The 20,374-nt window shown below is 36.4% G+C and overlaps 1 protein-coding gene across 1 annotated transcript in view; it reads right to left on the bottom strand.

Annotated features, from left to right (window-relative positions):
- Positions 1-397: 397 nt before the first annotated feature.
- LOC128991604 (toll-like receptor 7) overlaps positions 398-20,374 on the bottom strand; it is a 41,325-nt gene continuing 21,348 nt past the window's right edge. The window contains exon 2 of the mRNA XM_054414627.1: positions 398-1,347. The gene's annotated coding sequence lies outside the window, so the exon portion shown is untranslated. The remainder of the gene's footprint in view (positions 1,348-20,374) is intronic.

Here is a 20,374-nt window from a genome sequence, read left to right as displayed (position 1 = left end):
AATGTATTGTTCAATAGCAGTTTTTATACATTAAACATACTACTTTCGTAAATAATGTGTGCAAACTACTACTATAAAAAAACTTCAGCCTTCTACTTCATTTCTGGTAAACTTTGTTTTGTGTCCATTAATTTTTCAATTTGAAATTAATCATTCAGGTATTTCTATTGCACTTAATTTGGTAAGTTTTAAACTGAATGATGGACATTTAACTGAATTCTCTTAGTATTTTACAATAGTAATTTATATTGAAAAAATGCTCATATAATCTTGAACTGATTCCATGATGTGCAGTACTTTATAATAATGTTGCACGTCATTTGTTATTCACTTTTTCATTTTTTTTACTTCATAACACTGAGAGGAGCAAATGAGAATGGTGAATGAAACACAGATATGAATGGTACGGTGACTGGTTATTATTTCCCTATGCTGTACAGGAACTAGTTTACATTTGTACAAAATTAGATACACGCTTTTTACATATAATACAACGAACCTAGGCCTATAACGTACACTTATATAAATTACATGTAAAAATAGTTATGTAAGTAGCGTCAAGTCGTTTGACAAAGCTATCAGTCGTATATAATAAAAAATCTAACTTTGCTTAATCACAATTCGAACTTTATTAGAGTTGAGCGGATTCGCTCCCCTACCTACGCAGGCACCAGTTACCGCCTTGTATCACATTGAAAACTGCTACAGAACACAAATAAACATAAAACTAACATGAACACAAAATAACCCTAGTCGTATAACTGTATGCTTTTGGCACAATTTTGTTTTTCCCGTTGCAATACAGAATTTTAAAACAATTAGTGTGTTAGTAGATACATGACAAAACTCATATTTGGTTTCAGTAAAATAAATAAAAAATATGTTTAATACAGCTATTAAAATCCAAATTTAAAATAAAACAAACTATGATTATAAATACAAAAACACACAATATTGTTTTTAAATATATAGAAATGATTATAAAATTTACTTAACAAAATTGCAACATTTAAATATTTAAAGCACCTTATTTCAATTGAAAAGTTAACAAATACCGTATTGATAAAATACACAGTTACAATACTCAGCGAATCCCAGAGCTTACATTCGAATACTCTTACTCAAATCAGGAACATTACACAAGAAAGCTTAAGTAAAAAATACATAAACGATAATAAATATAAAACACGTATAAATATCAATAATTGGAATATAAGTCCATATGACTATGACTGAACAATAAATTATGCTGACGAGTTGAACAAAAGCGACGAAACGATGATCTTAAGATACTTCGATGATTCAACGTAAGAGCACAGGTCCAGGAAGAACTGGTAGCTCTTCAATCTGGAACAAAATATACATTTATTAGAATATTATTAAATTATTAAGTACATTTAGTACACAATTGGTTGAAAATACAAATAGAACATCATAGGAACAAATATCTCTTCTTGTTTTTACATATTTTGGACAATAAAAACGTATGTGTAAACAATTTAAACCCCTCCCTTCTATTCGAGCAACAGGCATCATTCCAGACTCCTCAAACTCAGAGAAACAAAGTTTCAAGAAGTGTTGAAGAGGCTAAGATTCTGTTAAGAACTTGTATCATAAAAGTTAACAAGTCGGCTAGTATTACGCATACATTTCTAAATGTATATCTTTAAACTGACCTATTTGCTAAAAGTTATATCTTAAAAATACGGTAAACCAACTAAATAACCTTAATGGGCAATGTCTTCATGAAATGTTATTATTCAATTTTATTTCTCTGTGATAACGATGAAAAAACTGGCACTATTGTTTGTCAATTTTAGTATTACTATTAGGCCTATTTGAAACTATTTAAGCATCCGAAAACGTATTGCTAATCTAATACTTAATTAGGGTAATAGAAACATTACATTGTAAACTCTAATTGACAACATAATTGATTGTTTTACTGTAGTATTTACAGCCAGTAAGACAGCTACGGCCAAAGTTCCATCAAATGTTTATGTCGGTTTAATGAGTTTCGATCACCGGTAATCATTTCTAATCGAAGTTTTATCGGCGAATTTCATTACAATCATAACATTTAGGAGCGCCTCTTCGCTTGGTAATGAATTTTGATGACGTTAGTTTGGTAATTGTGTGACTTTTTATTGTTATAAACATAAACATTAAAACTAATGACAGATAATTTGTTAATCCACTCCACTGTGTTGTGACTAAGGCCTTTTAAATCATTTAGGTAAAAGTGTTTTAATGAATCTTATGCAAACTTGTGTGTCAAAGATTATTCGTTAGGATGAGAGACTATTGCAATGATCTAACAGTTTCGCATGCATGCGGATTCAGTATTTATATTTCATTAGTTTCACACTGGCTTCAATAATTTTGTATATTACAGTTACATAATTATATACTGTATCTCATCCTTTGGTGTGTTCTTAATGCACTCGGATACGTTGATAAAGTCAACACAATTTTTATCTGATTTTATGGTAAATATTCAATTTTATTCGTATTTTGGTTTGAATATATAATATAGTAAAGAGTATCGTTCATGTCTTCCTAACCTAACCTAACTTAACCGAATCTAATCTAACCACCCTTAGGTTAGGTTATGTTATAATTATTAGGTGTGGTCGGAGTAATACCAAAGTACCCATAGCAATTATGAATCTGGTTAAACTTCAAGTAATAGTTAACATAGAAACACTTTTCAGAGTACAACATTTCCTGGATTTCACCACCTGATCCATTCTAATAAATCTATTGAAATATTACGCCTTCACAAATACACACCCAAACATACGGATGAAATCACTTTATCGCTTCAACATCCAGTCCAAGGCGCATAAAAAGGAGGTAAAACGATCGATAAATAATACCAGCAGGTCTGAGAGTCAAATAAAATGCAAAACGGAAAGCGTTTAGCCGCCATAACGCAGACAGGTATTTTTATCCGTTTTTATGATATCCAAGAACCAGTCCGTGGCTTAGCGGCTCGTAACTCGACTGGGATCCTAGCAGTGATTCGTATCCGCGATTAATCGAATTCGCAACGCTACACCGTGTAAAATAATTAGGTCGTGGCGATAAACTATCGTATTATAACCTGACGCAGTTGAAGTTGTTATTTCAACGAATGTGTTATAAATTTTGTAAATTCCCATACTGCATGTCTTGCAATTGAATCGAGATGTCTTCACAATGGTGTATCGTAAGGAAACTAAGTGAATAAACTTTCTAGTTGGATATTGTAATATATAAATGAATTAGGATCACACTTATTTTAATTTTGTACGACCTTGGTTGAACATCTGATTGATGGACACAGACAGCCTATAATACATTTCAAATGTAAAAGACTGCAACTGAAAATTAAAATGATCTCATAAAATTAAAATTTAATTTAACATAATTTTAATGTTGCAAAGTAGTTCATTTTTGGGATAAACACTAGAGATTGTTCAAGGTTTCGATCCCAATGTCAAGAAACTTTCTAAATCCTAATCCTTTAATTCCCCTCTTTGTCTATTTGTACTTTCCCTTTTCCCCTTATTTACCCGTTAGTAAAAACCCACTGATTAACGATTCAAAAGTAGCCTACGTTGTTTACTATTTATAAGTCTTAAATCTTGCCCACACGGTTCACCTGTAAAGGTCCCACGATTATTACGTTATACATATTGCACCATTGCCCGAAGAAGTATTTTGTATTTTGGATTTGAGACTCAATGCACATGTTACATCCTGCTCACTAATCATGTAACAAGATCTCTCTGCTCCCCCGTATCACCAAGGAGGAAGGATGACATTCATTTCTTAGTTCGTCTCATTTGGTTCCCCTCCATCTGAAACGAGGGACATTTTTCTCCCTGATCCCAGTTGCGTGCTTTGTGTACACGTGGAAATATATTACTTAACATACAAACATAGTATTAAATGTGTATTTAACGGTTCCGAGGAAATTAATTTATGTACGTGAAATAGTATGCACTTCAGAAATACACTGTGTTAAATACTGGTTGCAACGAGGGTGAATTGCTAGCAGAGCTTTTTGAAAATCGACCACCCCTCGAGTTGGGAGGAGCACTTGACCTAGAGCCAATAACTCTTCCAACTTAACCTGGGTGAGAGCGACCAGCGATTATTACTGTTAAGTTCAGTATTAGTTTCACAGTACAATTGTGGAGGGTTCGTCTAGGAAGCTGGACTAAATATGTTTGAAGTGAGTACAAACGTTACATTTTTAAAGAAATTTGTTTTACGTTTATGAAAAAGAAATTTATGAACGGCTTCTTTGTAAAAAATAAATCCTATTAGTTTTATTCCAGATGTGTTTATTATTACTATTGTACCATCTGGTTGGTAAATATAATACTTTAACTCTCGCTATTACGTAAAAGAACTGATTACAATATTACTAGATGCTGAGATTCAATTTGAGAGTTGAAGACGACAATGTAAGGTTACAAGCACAATAAAACTGTATTTGTACTTCGCTTCATTACGGGTCGAGATGGCCTCGAATACAAATTGTCTTTATTCAAATCTCTCTTCCGCACGCAACACAGCTGAATATGAAACGCTGTTTATTTCTTTCCTGATAGCTGTTGGCGAGAAAAGTGGCTTCGTTTTGTGGTATCTTGGCAGGATCGCGTTTTGGCTTCGGATTGATTTCGGTCTGCTTCTAGGACGTCGACCGCGTCGAACAATCGATTCCTGTTGAATAAACATGGCGTATAAATTACGTTTTAATATCCTGAATTATGTGCACCGCGAGTACATGATTTATTCAGCAGACGCATTAATGGGCGATACATTGTCATTTTCTAGACGTATTTTTAATCTAGTAAAAAATCACTTTTAATAACGGTTTTGACCTTGGGACGACCACTTATATTCTACACTATAACGAACCGAGTCTTTAGCTTTCGATGACCATTATTAGGCCGATAAGGAATGATCGATTAAAATTACCATAATTCAAATCCGTCGCTGATGACGCACCATGGGACACGCATCTCGACCTGCGCTCTACAGTAATTATACAGAATATCGACACGTTAATTCTTCACGCGTCGCGACAAGTGTGCCCATTAGGGTAATTAAAAGCGATGACGTCGCGAATTGAATTCGTTAAAAGCATTATTATTCGTGGCTCGTTGCCCGCTCTACGCGGTAACGGCTGAAATTATACGTAATATATTAAAATGATTTCGTAATTAGGGAAATGAAACAATCGCAACGGGGACAGGCCAAATTGGCGGGAAGACGTACGAAATGCCCGCGCCGTATAATAACACGTTATCGAAAACACTCGATGTGTAATCATTCAAAATCCTGTTTGACCTGTCTTCTGCTACAAAATAAAGAACGGGTCCGGTTATTACCGAGATTGCCAGTAGTTCTATTACAGAAGTCGTCTCCGCTATCAATTAATACAGCTGCGTTGCCGCGCGGCCTATTAATAATGCCGAGGCTACACTGCGGCCCACGGTAGCCGCCAGAACCTCACTTCTCGGCCTCGGCACGCAGCAATGTAACCACCTCTTTGTCCAACACCTCGCTGCCAACTGGATCACTCCGGCAGCATGCAACACTCCCACATACCCGGCCTCTGTTCTCGCCGACAGTTGACATCTGGAGTCGATGTTTTTGTCACATGTGTCGGCGGGAGTCTCTCTCTGACGGCTAAATTGGCATTTTTTCGTCAGTAAGCCTGTTTTTAGATTACCACGAAATCCCAGTGATCAAACATTTTCTGTCACAACACGGTATAAATCTAACGTAAAGTGAGTGTAATTGTTGTTGAGTTTGTGGTTGAATTAATTGATAATCTACAAATTAGTGACTGAAATATCACGGTGTGAACTTACTTTAGGATGTGAAACAGGTAAAACTGACAATATCGAGGTAACCCGAAATTCTGAACTAGTAATGATCCGGCTGATCTTAACATGCCTGTGTTCAGAGATCCGTAAACGTCCTTCGTATATGTCACGTTTTACCCTGAAGCCCACGATGTTGTCACTAAGTGTTACCGAAGAAACCTTTATTCTATCAAAACTGGATAACATTCTCACGAAACGCTTTTTGACGCAAAGAGGTGGCTGCGGAGACAATGGAAGACAAATTGAGGAATAATAAACAAACCGCAATGACACTTCACCTAACCTCGGGGTAAAAGAGCAAAACTGCGAGATATTTGAATGGCTACGTCGCCGCACAAAGCCCGTGATAGAGTGAATAATGTTTGTATTCAGAATTAACGAAATAATGAAAGACAATGTGGCCGGTGGCTGAAACGGTCGCAAACAAACAATAGTTGGTAGTGGACGAAATTATCATACAATGCTGGGCATTTCCATTCCGACCTTGTACAGACAAATAAATATTTTATACTTCTGTTCGGCGGAGATAATTCGCACGCGGTCTTCACGCGGTGGATCCTCATACACCGCTTTACAAGTTAGTCCCGCATACATTTATTCATACGCTGCACCACTTCTTTGAAGCACCAACCGACCGTCTGTCTCTGTTTCATACATTTTTCACAAGCCTAACCTTCACCGGTCTAATTAGGCTGGTTTCATCTCGTCTCGACTGCCTCCGTTCCACCCGCTCTGTATTCAATCGCAATCGCAGTGCATGCAGCACTAACGCTTGAAATGTTGCATATGAGTGTTAAATTTTGTTTATTTCTTCGAATACTTTTTTGACTTAGTGGAAAAATATCCAAATTCGACCATTAAACACCTCAAAGCGAACAGCCTTGGTTGTTTTCGTTAAAATACCAGCTAATGTGATCCAATAAACATTTATCTCAGATTGTTTTTCTTTAGTCACTAATTTATTGACTCACGTATGGAAACTATATAAACGTACAGAAACTTAAAATTTTACTCGACAAACCCATACATGCAAAACTTTCCTAAGTTTTGCAAATTTTCAGTTACGAAAGTATGACGAGAGACGCAAGTTTGCCAACAATTCACGCCGGCAAACGAGTTATTCAGCGCGACGATAAAGGGAGGAAAACAAGATGTAACTTGATTTTAAAACTCATATATTTCCCTAGTCTGGAAAAGAAGTAATAAATAAAGGAGGCATTAAAGAGTCGTCATCACAAGTTAAGCTGCATTGTGGTGTTGCCGCTTCATTTCGCGAGCCTCAGAGCGTAAATCACGGGCGAGGCTTTGATTCACAACTCGCCAAGGTAATCGAATCGCGCTATATTTCAATCTCAAAGCCTATTACATAATGTAAGCTCTCATTCCACGGTAAAATTCTCTTTCCTTTGTCAAACTTTTTACCGAGCACCGAGTCCAGACGACTTTATTTCCTGTACAACCCTTGCCGGTTCCCACCCCGACGCTGATAAAAGAGATCTTATCCCATAGAGGCCGGTGGGAAGAATAGCCTCAATGCGGATCCTTTATGAAAGCCGAGCTTAGAAGCCCATCTGGAATAATTCGGGCTGAAAGACCGGATGATTTACCTTTCAAAATATTGTTCCCGGTCAGCCGCGGCATCCCTTGGTTTTTAAAATGAATTTGTTTTACCAGATTTAATAATATTTATCTTCTAGACTATTGGCTATTTTTATTTTTCGCTTACACAATGATTGTAAAAATAAAAGTGCACATTAGTTTAATTACTACGTGCATAAATAGAAATACTTTCCAAGAGAGTTGTATTTTTTTAGTTATCACAAAACTGAATAATAGTGCCAAGAGAACTTAAGCAGAAAGTTTATTATTTGCAAACTGACTTTAATTATTGATAATAATATCATAATGGGACAGAGCCTTCCACAGGAGTGCTCTTTGGAATAAATTATGTGACACACTAATGCAAAAACTAAGTTTAAACTTAGTTTTAATCCAATCCTCTTTTAAACCTGAGACGCTATTTCCAACCGTGACTGCATAGCAACAGAAGAATAATCCCACACCACTATCCATAATGCAATTCTTAGCTAAATTGCAATTTACGCAAACGCAGGCTAGAATCGAACTGGAAACTTTCCATTAGGACAAATTGAGGGATGCCATGAGAGCAAGGGTAATTGAATCGAAAAGTTGCACAGCTTGCGGCCGGACGCCTCTGTAATCCCGGACACCGGGTTATTATAGGGGCTTTGATTGACACGGGCCCCGGCGGACATATGGGCGGTCCCCGGCTCGTACCCAGATATGAATATTGATACCCGGAATGCCGAAGTAACCTATGCTGGGCCGGCTTCCACCTTGGAGGAATTCTGGGCCGAACGTTTAGACTCGATTTTGTCCAAGTAGATTACTTTGCTCCTTCTTCCACAGGAACATAAGAATGGTAAGTGATGTAGGAGTTGATGTTGATTTCCAAGTAATTTAACGTTATTGCTTTGCTGCTTATTAGGGGTGACACTTTGGATACCAAAAGATTCATGCAAATGAATTTGGATTTTCCAAAATACCATTTTTCCACGAGATGTTATGCATGATGCTGTATTTCAAAGGATTTGTTAGGTAATAAATTGTGTAATTTAGGTGGGTATTAGTACCATAATCTTCTATTAGATGTGTGTCCAGTGTACTCGTTGTACAATTTATGATTTCGCCTACTATGTTACAGTAGAAGTAGATTGAGGTAATTATATTTAGTGAGTGACGTACACGTGAGTACGATATGTTATGTAGAGAATATACAATACGGCAAATACTTTATTTGATGATTAAGTGTGCACAAATTGTTCATGTTCAACGGGCCCATAAATTCAACGGGTTTCTCACGGTTATACCCATCTTCAAACGGTTCCACATAAGGAAAGTGTAGCCAGACAATTACTAAGAATTGTGTTTCAAAACTGCACGGATCCTTTGTTTACTTATGAGTCGTGTCTAGGGGAACAATAACTGTACAGTTATTGGAAACTGCCGAATCCCGCACGATACGACCCGTGACCCATAGTAGACCCTAGACCGGCCACTCAACTCTACATTCTTCTACTTCTGAAGTTCAAACTGAAATACACCGACAAACGGAAATGGAATTCACTAGAGAAACCTTTCGATCCTTCTTTTGATAAGGAGTATAAAGCATTCGTGAATAGAAAACAAGATTAATCACAACATTTCTATTGATCTTATCCGGGTGCTTTCAACAAATCGAGGCGGGGATGAAAACATTGAGCAAAACTAATGATCGTAACTTTTTACTCCAATCTTTCAATAGGTAAAGGTAATTACTTTCTTAGTGAATTCACTTTAAACACTTAAGTATCGTTTAAGATATTTAAATTTTAACTTTGCAATTCAATTTTATTTGAATTTGCTTACAATAATTTCAATTTCAATAAGCCCGTTGGTCGTGAACTTTTCATAGTTGCACAGGTAAAACCTGCTGTGCGACCTAGGGTCGTATCCTACTGATCGTTCAAGGCAAACAGCTTTCTACAGTATTTACATTACGCTTTAATAGTTCTGGTTTTAATGAGTTTGCGGTTCATGACGAAAACGGCCTTGCTGACATGACATAGTGAAATATTAGTCTGTAAGTCCATTTATTGAGATCTTGAGATTGAAATTAATATTTACATCATTTTATGTATTTTTAATGCGTTAAGGATGGATTTCAAATTTTGTTTTCGCAATTAGTCAGACAATTGTACCCACTCCCTAAAATCATTTCTAAACTAAAAGTATTGTTAACACATTATTGAAATTCCTTTCAGTTTCTTTCCCTACAAAAAATCCCCTGTAACAACGAATTACACATTTTCTTCCAAGGCAAATCACAATCAGTATTCTGTCCAGCTAGATTTTTATAACAATACAGTGTTAATGGAATAGTAATAAAACGAATGTTAATTCACCGATGCACGGAGGTTTTAAATGAACTCGGTGGAAATGCAGGTCGTGTTATCGGTTTTCAATTAGGTCTCGTTGATTTGGCTAGAGAATCAATCTCGGTGGACTCATTTCGTAAACAATTTCCTCCGCGACCTTTCAACCTATTATGTATGGGACTGAGCCCGGGGCCGCTGAATAAATGAGTTAAAAGCTTCGCAGGTTCAGCGTCAGCCTAACGATAAGTTGATGACCTCGGGTTCCCATGAGAAAGACACTGGAAATGTTGAAACGATGGGTCCTCATATGGTAGATGGAAATTTAGCGAAATGAGTATAGAACAAAATATATTTGTTATATCATTGTTTTAGACTGACAATTATATTTTGTACGATACGTTATTTTTATTTTTTTTCTAGGACGCTAGGCACGAGCCTGGGATTGTTTTTCACATTACTTCAGGCTAGACCTAGAGGTCGCGGCATTATCAATTAGATAAAATCCATTGGTGACTTGGCGGTGATCGAACCCGGGACCTCAGGGACTGAAGTCCCGCGCTCAAACCACTACGCCAGCTCGCTCCCCGATACGTTATTGCAGAGTCTACACGTTCAAAACATGTATCTTGGATGTTATAATTAATTATTGCGGATTTTTGCTAACAAGAGTCGTATTAAAATGCAGTGTTGTTAGGGAAGTTTGTAAGTAAATTACAGTATTTGATTTCAAACAGTTAGTTCTACTTCAAAGTTAATTTCCTCATGTACAAACTTTAGATCGAGTTGTATAACCAATAAACACATCAGAATAAAGAGCAAGTGTGTTTCCATACTCTATGCATATAACATTGAACATTGCATCACCTTTAAGTATGGTTTGGTACGTTTTAACCTCCGAACATATCTACTCAACACTGAGGAAGTTTCGGACACAGATTATTCAAACAGAAACCCGCTCCCGGGCGAATTTCTACTATAAACTAGCGCCCAACAATCAGCTGTTTTCCCACATATATCAAACGATGCTCCTACTCGACCAGTCTACCTGGTATCCGTTACACCTACACACTACCAGTGTTATAATTACCACCTCGCCCTACAACCAGCAACCAGCCCGGCCTACAATCTACATGAGCACCACCTGAGCCGCTCCAGCCGTTCCCACATTTACCGCGTAATGCCATGTAAATTAACGGGTTCCAATGAAAACGTCAATTTGCATAATCATATTGTATTTGCATCTGAGTGCATCGAGTGCACGCGCGCAAACCAAATATTACTTGATGAGTTTAATTGCTTCTTTTTGCGTAATTGCGCGAACAAATTGGCAAAGAAAGTCTATTGAGTCCGAATTGCAATTCCGGCTTCATCGACTATGAAAGGCCTCGACGCGAACTTATTTAATTACCTTCTTTCCATTGGAATTCATCGGGCGAAAGAAATTATGACTTTTATTAATTCGAAGTTATGATTTGCGATCTCTGATTTGAATGGTGTTTCGGCGACTTTTAATTTTGAAGTAAATTGTCTGCGAACACAATTTTCACGTTAAGCCATATTTTGTACGAACAAGTATTAAATGTAAATATGAAAAATCCCTCCAAAATATAGAAGACACTCGATTAATCAAAAGAATGCTCGTGACTGTAGCAAAGTCTGCTTTAAAATAAAGACCGCGTGTGCAAAAATGTCATAAATCCACATTAGGAATGTTTTGGTGGACTGGTTCCCCGATATTTACATACATCTTGAATAACCCAATGAGAACGTCATCGACGTTTAGATTCAAGTAGAGGGTCTTTTACACCCTTCTGCATAATGTATGGAATTACAACATCATCAATAATTTACAGCTCACCGAAGTCATGGATGAGTTTGGGAAGAAAACAACAATTCCTTTGAAGCTATTATTAATTTTTAAAACCAAAATATAATGCAATGTACGAATTCGAGTCATTTTAATTTCATCATCATGTATTATCTTCCTATTTAATGATACTCTAGGTTGTCGTCAATTAACTTCACATACAATACTGAAAAGATGGTAGATAAAAATGGATAATTTATCACCTTCACAATTAATTTTATGAACCAAGCAAGATGAATTATACCTATTTATTTTAGAAGCAGATATACAGCTATTATACAGCATACGAAACTTATGCTCAAACTGTGTTTATTGGCGTAATTTAAGCAATAATTTTTCCTTACGTATGAATGATATTTTCCCATATTTTACTTGTATATGAAAAGATTTCCTATCAGTTTAAGACTGAAGAATCCACACATAAAACAGAAATATTCACATGAGCATCTGTTAATTTTTTGTGACCTCCGACAAACAAAAATTATACAAACCCAGACAAATACCATATCTGAGGGAGATCTGAATATCATAACTTCCCAACTATACGGCCTACCGGCCCCGAGATCCAAATCTGTACAAAACATCCCTGTGGGAAAAATCTTGATTTTCAAATTCTAGATGGTACGTACAGATACAAAAACCGTAAAACCCGCAAGGCTCCGGGTGTCAAAACGGGAAACGTCACTAATATTTCAAAGAACAATTCCACCCTAACTAGCGACGGGTCGTAGCAGGTTGACAATACAAAGGGTTGCAACGGGAGACGAGACTCCCCCGCGGGGTCGGGCCGAGGGAGGACTCAGATATTTCACGTCACCCCCCGGGTCTAAGGGCGGGTTCCCATCCATGGTCACCTCATTAGACACACTTTGATTTACATAACGAGGGAGGGTGAAAAACCTTCATAAATTCATGGCTTCTGGAATGTTGACAATTGCGGTAAAATTAATTGGACTAATCCGCCTGCCCATGACGACAAATTGGCTTAGTTACTGGATGTGGGTGGGAGCGTATCCCGTTAGCCTGCACCATGGAATGGTTACTGTAAAATCTTCCCTGGATAGTGTGTTAATTGTTGACTGGGTTGGGGAAAACTCGGATATGATGACGTGGGTTATTTTGGGGACGGATTTACCCATTTTTGTTGTTGATCTTGATGATTGGTGTTCAGTTTTCAGAGTTCTATGTGCAGTGATGGGAAACACCGATCAACGGAATAGTAATAACAATTCAAAATGAGTTTGAAAAGGTTATTACACAATTATGTTGGTGAACACAACAACAGTTTAAATATTTCTGTATGTTATACTGTAAAACTATATATTTAGTCTCCTTTCGTCAAAATTCACTCTAAGACTAACCACAAATACGTTTAGGGAGGATAATATATTAAATCTCGAGAAACTTCAAAATAGTCTAGCTAGATAGAACCATTGAGGACAAATCTCCAAGCGTAGCAAATTCATGGGCAAATAAATACTCGTTTTTATACATCAACGATATTGGGTTGTTTGAAAATATAATATCACAACCAATATCGGACATTATGTCAACACAAACCTCGTATTGCAAACAATTCACGGTCACTACACGCATGTTACTACAGTCGTCAACAGATACAATGATGAAACAGTGTAAACTATACAGCTGTTTGATGTGACAAGATTTATTGATTAAACAGGTGTGTTACACCCCCCGCGTTACCTCCCCCTAACCACTAATTCCCCCCTTCAGTATTAGGTCAAATTAATCAGAGGTGATCGTCCTTAGTAGCTGTAACGTAATTATACTAAGCTGATGGGATATTAATGGTGTTATGTGGGTGAGAATTTCGTCGGAATTTTGACAATATTAAAAAGGTTAAGGGGTGGGTCTTGTGGGGTGTTTAATATTTAGATGTGTGCAGTATCAGTAGTTTGGAGTTCGGATTCAGGACAAATTCAGGGTTAGGGAACTTAATGTATAAATTTAGACTTAAGTATATCTATTTTTGTTTAAGCAAAAGATGACACAGTGTTTTGTTAAAATGACAAATAGATACTTAATGCTAGAGGACTAAGGAAAACACAGTTATAATCTCCAACATTATTACAAGTAAAAATAAACTGCTGTTTGTCTTGACCGAAAATACCCACAACCCTAAGTCCAAATCCCGAGTCGAAAATACTTAAGCCATCGAAGCGTAAAACCGGGGTTTCACAAACATCACTTTTAGATGGCTAAATACGGAAACAAAGCAAAAGTGACTCATAACGCCAAAATGAAAGAAAAACAGTCCTTTATGTCGAGGAGACAAATAGACGGGGAAACAAAGGACAAAAGGCTTAAGACCGTAACAAGCTAAGAAGGAGAAATAATGTGTCGAAGTCTAAGTCTCGGTGAGAGAGGCTTTGTCCAAATTCTCGGAACAATCTCCTGAAAATCGATAGAACCTCTTTGCTCTTGTTACACACATAAGACGAGTTTAATAGAGCCTAAATGCATATTGTAATGACTCTTGATTTTGAGTAATTGTATTTTGTGTTATATAGGTAAGTACATGGTGGAGTGAAAGGTCAAAAGACAACATACTTGTCTAAGCCAATAGAACAATTAGTTTATATTATATTCTCTTTACATTTTATGTGTTATAAAGTACACAATATACACTAACTGGTATAATTTATTCTAATATTTATCCAGTCCAACAATGTGCGGACTTTATATTTTGTTTTTCTATTTTTTTATTTTGCGGGGATTTTCTAAAAACTCGAGTGTATTGTTTTTTGTTATTTTTTTATTTAATCGCCAGTATTTCACTCACCAACACCTTATATCTGTCATTACACCACTTTGAACACTAAAAGAGGTCGTACAAAGCGATTACACTGTTTTTGACGATTTCTTGGAAAACGCGCATAAAAGCGATGGGTCTGTAATTAGAGAACTCAGTGCACTCGCCGTTCAAAGCGACTCATTACCAGAGCATGAAATCGAAACGCAAGTTCGCTATGCGCGGCTTGTTTGAAGCGGGCGAGTTGGCGAGCATGTGAGTAATGCTCAATGTTATTACTTCCTCGGAGTAATGGCCTGTAATTTTACTCTACAAAAAGCGTTTGAGACAATAACTGGATAGGAAGCTAGCTTGCGTGTTCTGTGGACACGCTCTTCTAGAGTACACGTATGTAAATATTGACAATCCTTCGGACCCGGTGTTTATACAACAGAACTGCCCTACTTCGGTCAACGATTCACATTGCTTTGCTCGATACTTTGGGAACTATTTTTTACAACTGATCTATAAGTAGTTATATTTTTTATTGGTAATACATTATTTTTGTTCGCTGCTGTTCTTTAGATCTACGTTTTATCTGATTTTCCAAACTCGGGTTGATTTGCAAACTCGCTTGTCCGGATGTAAACTGTACCATGTAACTAGTAAGTTATCAGAATATCGGAATATCTTTGAAAAAGTCAATACTTGACATAATCGATAAAAACACAAGATCAATTCTGTGATCACATTTCCTGCTTCTGTGCTCCTGTCCTGTTTCAAAATTCCAGAATAATGAAGTAATTTGTTTCGCCATTACCATTAAAGCACCTTTATAATTATATGGAGGTTATTCCAGACAGATTGAAAACGCGTCCCTTATTATCTGGTAGGATCTATTAGGGCGCAGTTTGGGGTCTGACGTTTTTTGTCGTTTTCCATTAGGAGCCAGTGGGCTCGGAATTTATAAACAGTTTTCGCTTGACCTCTCCCGAATAGCTCGTTCGTCTTGCGTGTCTTTTCAGAATTTTCGTGGTTGAGAAAAAAATCTGCGTAAATAGACGACAAAGTAATTTAATTTGTTTAACAGATCCAAACTGAAACATCGTGGAACAAACGTGCGAAGAGGAATACATTGATGCAAAAACAAAAGCAGTAAATTTGCGGTTTGTTTGCAAACATCGAATGTTGATTAAATGTTAGTTAGTTCTTTACAAAGCGTATTCGTTCCCGTATATCGCAAAGGAATATGAACACGGCGAACAGCTGTTAAAACTAAGTGAATTAAAATCGTTACATATACATTGCCGCAATGAATATACATTGTCCCGTTTGTGCCGTAGGTTGAATACATTTGCTTCTGATATTCCTCCAGTCTCGGGTAATGGTGAGCTACTCGCAATACCAATGGAATGCTTCCTCATTTCTCCCATTACTGGACTCTGGTCTCCGGTCATGTCTAATTTGATGTGATGCTACTCCGCGGGAGGTCCCGCATGGCGAGAGGTTACTAACGCATAAATAAGAAAAACGCTTCTTGATTTTACACTATCTACCTGGATATAAGTAGTAATAGCAGAGAGTGTTGAAATCGGCGGAAAAAATAGATGGCCGTAATCTGTGGGCTTGGATTCCAGAATACATATTAGGCCCCTACTAAACCTAATAACTGTAGCGCATTGTGAAAAATCCATTACGGAAACTGTACATTGAAAATAAATTGCGTGATTGCAGTTTAGATTGAAGGTTAAATGATTGTTAAATCAACACACACGAAATTTTCGACCAATAGAGTTTACGAAAACTTTTGACCCTGTAAAGATTTTGAAATCAGCAAACTTTGTGAAAAATATTCCTTTTACGAAACGTCACGATAATTAAGCATTACTCGGGTTTCTCATTAACCCGAGTTTAAAAATAAAGTCTGAGCAACTCCGTTAACAATGTAAAAACTTCTTGATCAAACTTTGTGAAAAATCCGCGCTGATCATATTACGTTATAAAGTCTTATTAAACTAGAAACAACGCGAGAGGGTAATGAAATAGCCTCGGTGTATTAAACTCATCGGACAAGCCTTATCTTGTTCCGTCCGTTCCTTGTTGGGCGTAATTTATTAGACCCGATTTGTCAGAGAGAAAGAGGGCCACATCAAAGAAACCTAACTTAATTAAAAGCATTCTTAAAGAAATGCTCAGCAAATGGGGCGTTCCGGAGGGTTTAGTCAAACATTCCAATTAATTTTGGGGTCGTTTCCGAGAAGAGAACAAGAAGTAAACGTGTTTTATCGATGTCGCCATGCTAGACGCTATCTTCGGACCCATCGCCTAGGTAGACCCTAGGGTCGATGGTCTGGGAACAAAGAGACGACCCCTAGCCAAACTTTACGTCACCAATAAACACGACTACGTAAGAATGATTTATAGACCACTCCACTACAAAATACAGCGTCATAACCGCATCCCACTTTCTACAGTTCTAAAGCGAAATCTAAACATTAGACAAGTTGTCTAAACACTGCTATTTCTGCCCCACCTATAAAGCCCGGTTCCTGTAACACTGCCAAAACTGGACTATAGAGTGTGAAGCTTCAAAAGAGATACCTGGAAGGCGGTGAGCTCTGCTCAGGTAGCCTTTGTGTTTCTTTAGACGTGAAAGATTCCCGATGTTTATACAATTGCTTTGAAATATCCTTCAATGAGGTTTCCTTCGAGCTTTTGAATTCTGTGTAAAAAACGTTTAAAGGTTTCGTGTTTTCTTGAGGCGACACGATCCACAAAGAGGTAAATTTACAATGTTGTTTCTGTGGAAATATTTGTTTGACAGGGAAGAAAATAGTTTAAATTGCATTCATGAAGTTTGTTAATTTCATCACCATTGGTAAATTTCTTTACACCCAAAGCAACAGAAATAAATTCACGACTCTCTCGAATTCTCGGATGACTTATTGCGTCTGAAGACAAACACAATTTCAAGCGTAATAAATTCTTCGCCAACGTTCACCGAGTTATGCTAAATACGGGACCTTCGCGTAAATCACAACATTATGTAGATCCAGTACCAGATCGTCCGATCTAAAATAAACAATCACGGGACAAGACAATAAAGATAATCTGTTCCCCGACATCGAAAGGGTTCGAGTTATCGGCGTCGGGCTCAATTTATAATCCGAATGTCCCCGTCAGTCCGACCCCGTACAAGAGCTATTTATTCAAAATGAACGCGTTTAAATTTTTCTCCAACCGCGGTCTTGGGACCATCAATTGCATAATATCGGATCCGGTTCTGTAGTCGCGGGCAGTAGGCAATGCATATATCACCGGTGGCATAGAGAGTGGCTTACACGATACAGAATCTGGCAATTGATCTAATGATTTTGGCCCAGTAGATGTTTAATATAAATATATGCATCATGACTAAGTTGCTCTCTATAAACTTAATAACTGTAATAGATGTAGGGTAAATTTAAGTTCCGTGATGAATTGGTTCCAACATTTCTGTTGAGTCACAAAGGACTGTTACACTTCAGTATTTTATGTTACTTTTCGTATACAGATCTTTTCAGATATAGGCGCCTTAAAAAAAGAAAATAAATAGCAAAACCTAGAAATAATTAGAACACAGATGAAACCATTGTTGTTCGATAGTGAAAAGTATTGTGAATAACATATCAAAAGTCTCCAAAAATATCTTTGGTGGAACACCACCATTTTTCCAAAATGGCGGCCAAATCCAGTTGTTTTTTTGCTTTTCATTGAAATTCTGACTTTCCAGTCAATATTGGTGAAAAGTCGTCAATACATTTAATGTTCCTCCTGAAATTACCTTTAAAATGATACCAAATACATGTACCTACAACAAAAAATAAACCCCGTAGAAATAATAAAATATTTCAAATAAAAATATTTGTTATAAATTAATGTAATAGTCCAAGCAAACTAAAAATAACGTACACATGGATCGTATAAAAATTTGCAAGTAAACATTTTATGGTTTTATTTTTATTGTTGTGGCAGAGTGACATACCAAAAGTTGCAAAAAATCAGTCCACGGGAAACCCCTAAATAAAGGAAAAAATGGCGGCTTTTCCCAATATTGGACAAATTTTGCAACAAAAGATACCACATGTTTTTTGCACATTTTTCGAGATATTGACTTGGAACCACGACCGATATTTATTGGATAGTCCGTACTGAATTTCAATAGGGGACGCTTTTTGGGCCGCCATCTTGGATCAGCCATATTGGATCTGCCATATTGGATATAAATATATTTTAATGTAATTATAGTGTTGTGACACATCATTATGAACTAGATTTCCACGCTGATTTCAATGCTGAAATCAGTTTTTTAAATAGCGTTTTACGATTTTAAGATATATATAAAAACGAAAACTCTCCCCCATACATTTCTTATGGACGTTTCGTACTTTGACAATTTAAAAACACATTGAAAACTACCACAGTCTAAGGTTGTACTATCAGGTTCATGTATGGCGTGGAAATAGTTCACCAGCAGATCCAACAGATTGGGAGTGGTGTTTGACTGATGGTACATATGATTAACTTACTTATAAATAACTGTACTTATAAATAACTGTAACTGTGTAACTTGGAAATTATATTTAGATAAATATAAGATATGGCCTTTAAAAAATTACAACAAAACATTTTATGGTTTTATTTTGTAGTGTTGTGCAGAGTGAAAACGGGAAAAACATAGCTATTCGTTAATTATTGACTTTTATTTTAGCTATGGATTCCTTATTGGGAGTTATTTAGAATTGGGGATAAATGTCTTTAACTAAAGACAAATTTCAAAATAACAATAATTCATTCAATAGTTCATTGAATGTAGGCCTACATGATTCGTTTTAAATTTGTCATGTGTCATTTAATAATCAATAAAATTAAAGCCAAACATTTATTGAGTACTTTGATACCAGAATGAACTTGTTAACATATTTACAACCCGAAATATAAATATTTTAACAAAAACTGTTAAAAAAGTTTAATTTAATTTTGTGTTGGGGTTTGTAGCCTACCTCGTCTATAACTAGTCTGTTTTAACTACAAATAAAACAAAATGAAAGCTAACTAAAATGAAAGATCTTTTATCACTGAATATTTTAAGGCTAGAATGAACTGCAAGCAATAATAATACCTGGAGAAAAATAATCCAAACACATTTTCAAAGTAACTTACGATACGTCCATAACTGATGTATAGGGGAGAGTTTTCGTTTTAATATATCTTAAGCAACGAAAAAACTTATTTAAAAACCGATTTCAGCATTGAAATCAGCGTGGAAATCTAGTTCATAATGATGTGTCACAACACTATAATTACATAAAACATATTTATATCCAATATGGCAGATCCAATATGGCTGATCCAAGATGACGGCCCAAAAAGCGTTCCCTATTGAAATTAAGTACGGACCATCCAATAAATATCGGTCGTGGATCCAAGTCAATATCTCGAAAAATGTGCAAAAAAAACATGTGGTATCTTTTGTTGCAAAATTTGTCCAATATTGGGAAAAGCCGCCATTTTTTCCTTAATTTAGGGGTTTCCCGTGGACTGATTTTTGCAACTTTTGGTATGTCACTCTGCACACCACAGCAATAAAAATAAAACCATAAAATGTTTACTTGCAAATTTTTATACGATCCCTGTTTCTGGTTTTTTTTAGTTTGCTTGGACTATTACATTAATTTATAACAAATATTTGTATTTGAAATATTTTATTATTTCTACGGGGTTTATTTTTTGTTGTAGGTACATGTATTTGGTATCATTTTAAAGGTAATTTCAGGAGGAACATTAAATGTATTGACGACTTTTCACCAATATTGACTGGAAAGTCAGAATTTCAATGAAAAGCAAAAAACAACTGGATTTGGCCGCCATTTTGGAAAAATGGTGGTGT

Source organism: Macrosteles quadrilineatus, unplaced genomic scaffold, assembly GCF_028750875.1.
Source record: "Macrosteles quadrilineatus isolate MER2022 unplaced genomic scaffold, UCM_ALF_1.0 Scaffold_4__1_contigs__length_99947679, whole genome shotgun sequence".
In the NCBI taxonomy this organism is placed as follows: Eukaryota; Metazoa; Arthropoda; class Insecta; order Hemiptera; family Cicadellidae; genus Macrosteles; species Macrosteles quadrilineatus.
This window is presented reverse-complemented; position numbering and strand designations above follow the sequence as displayed.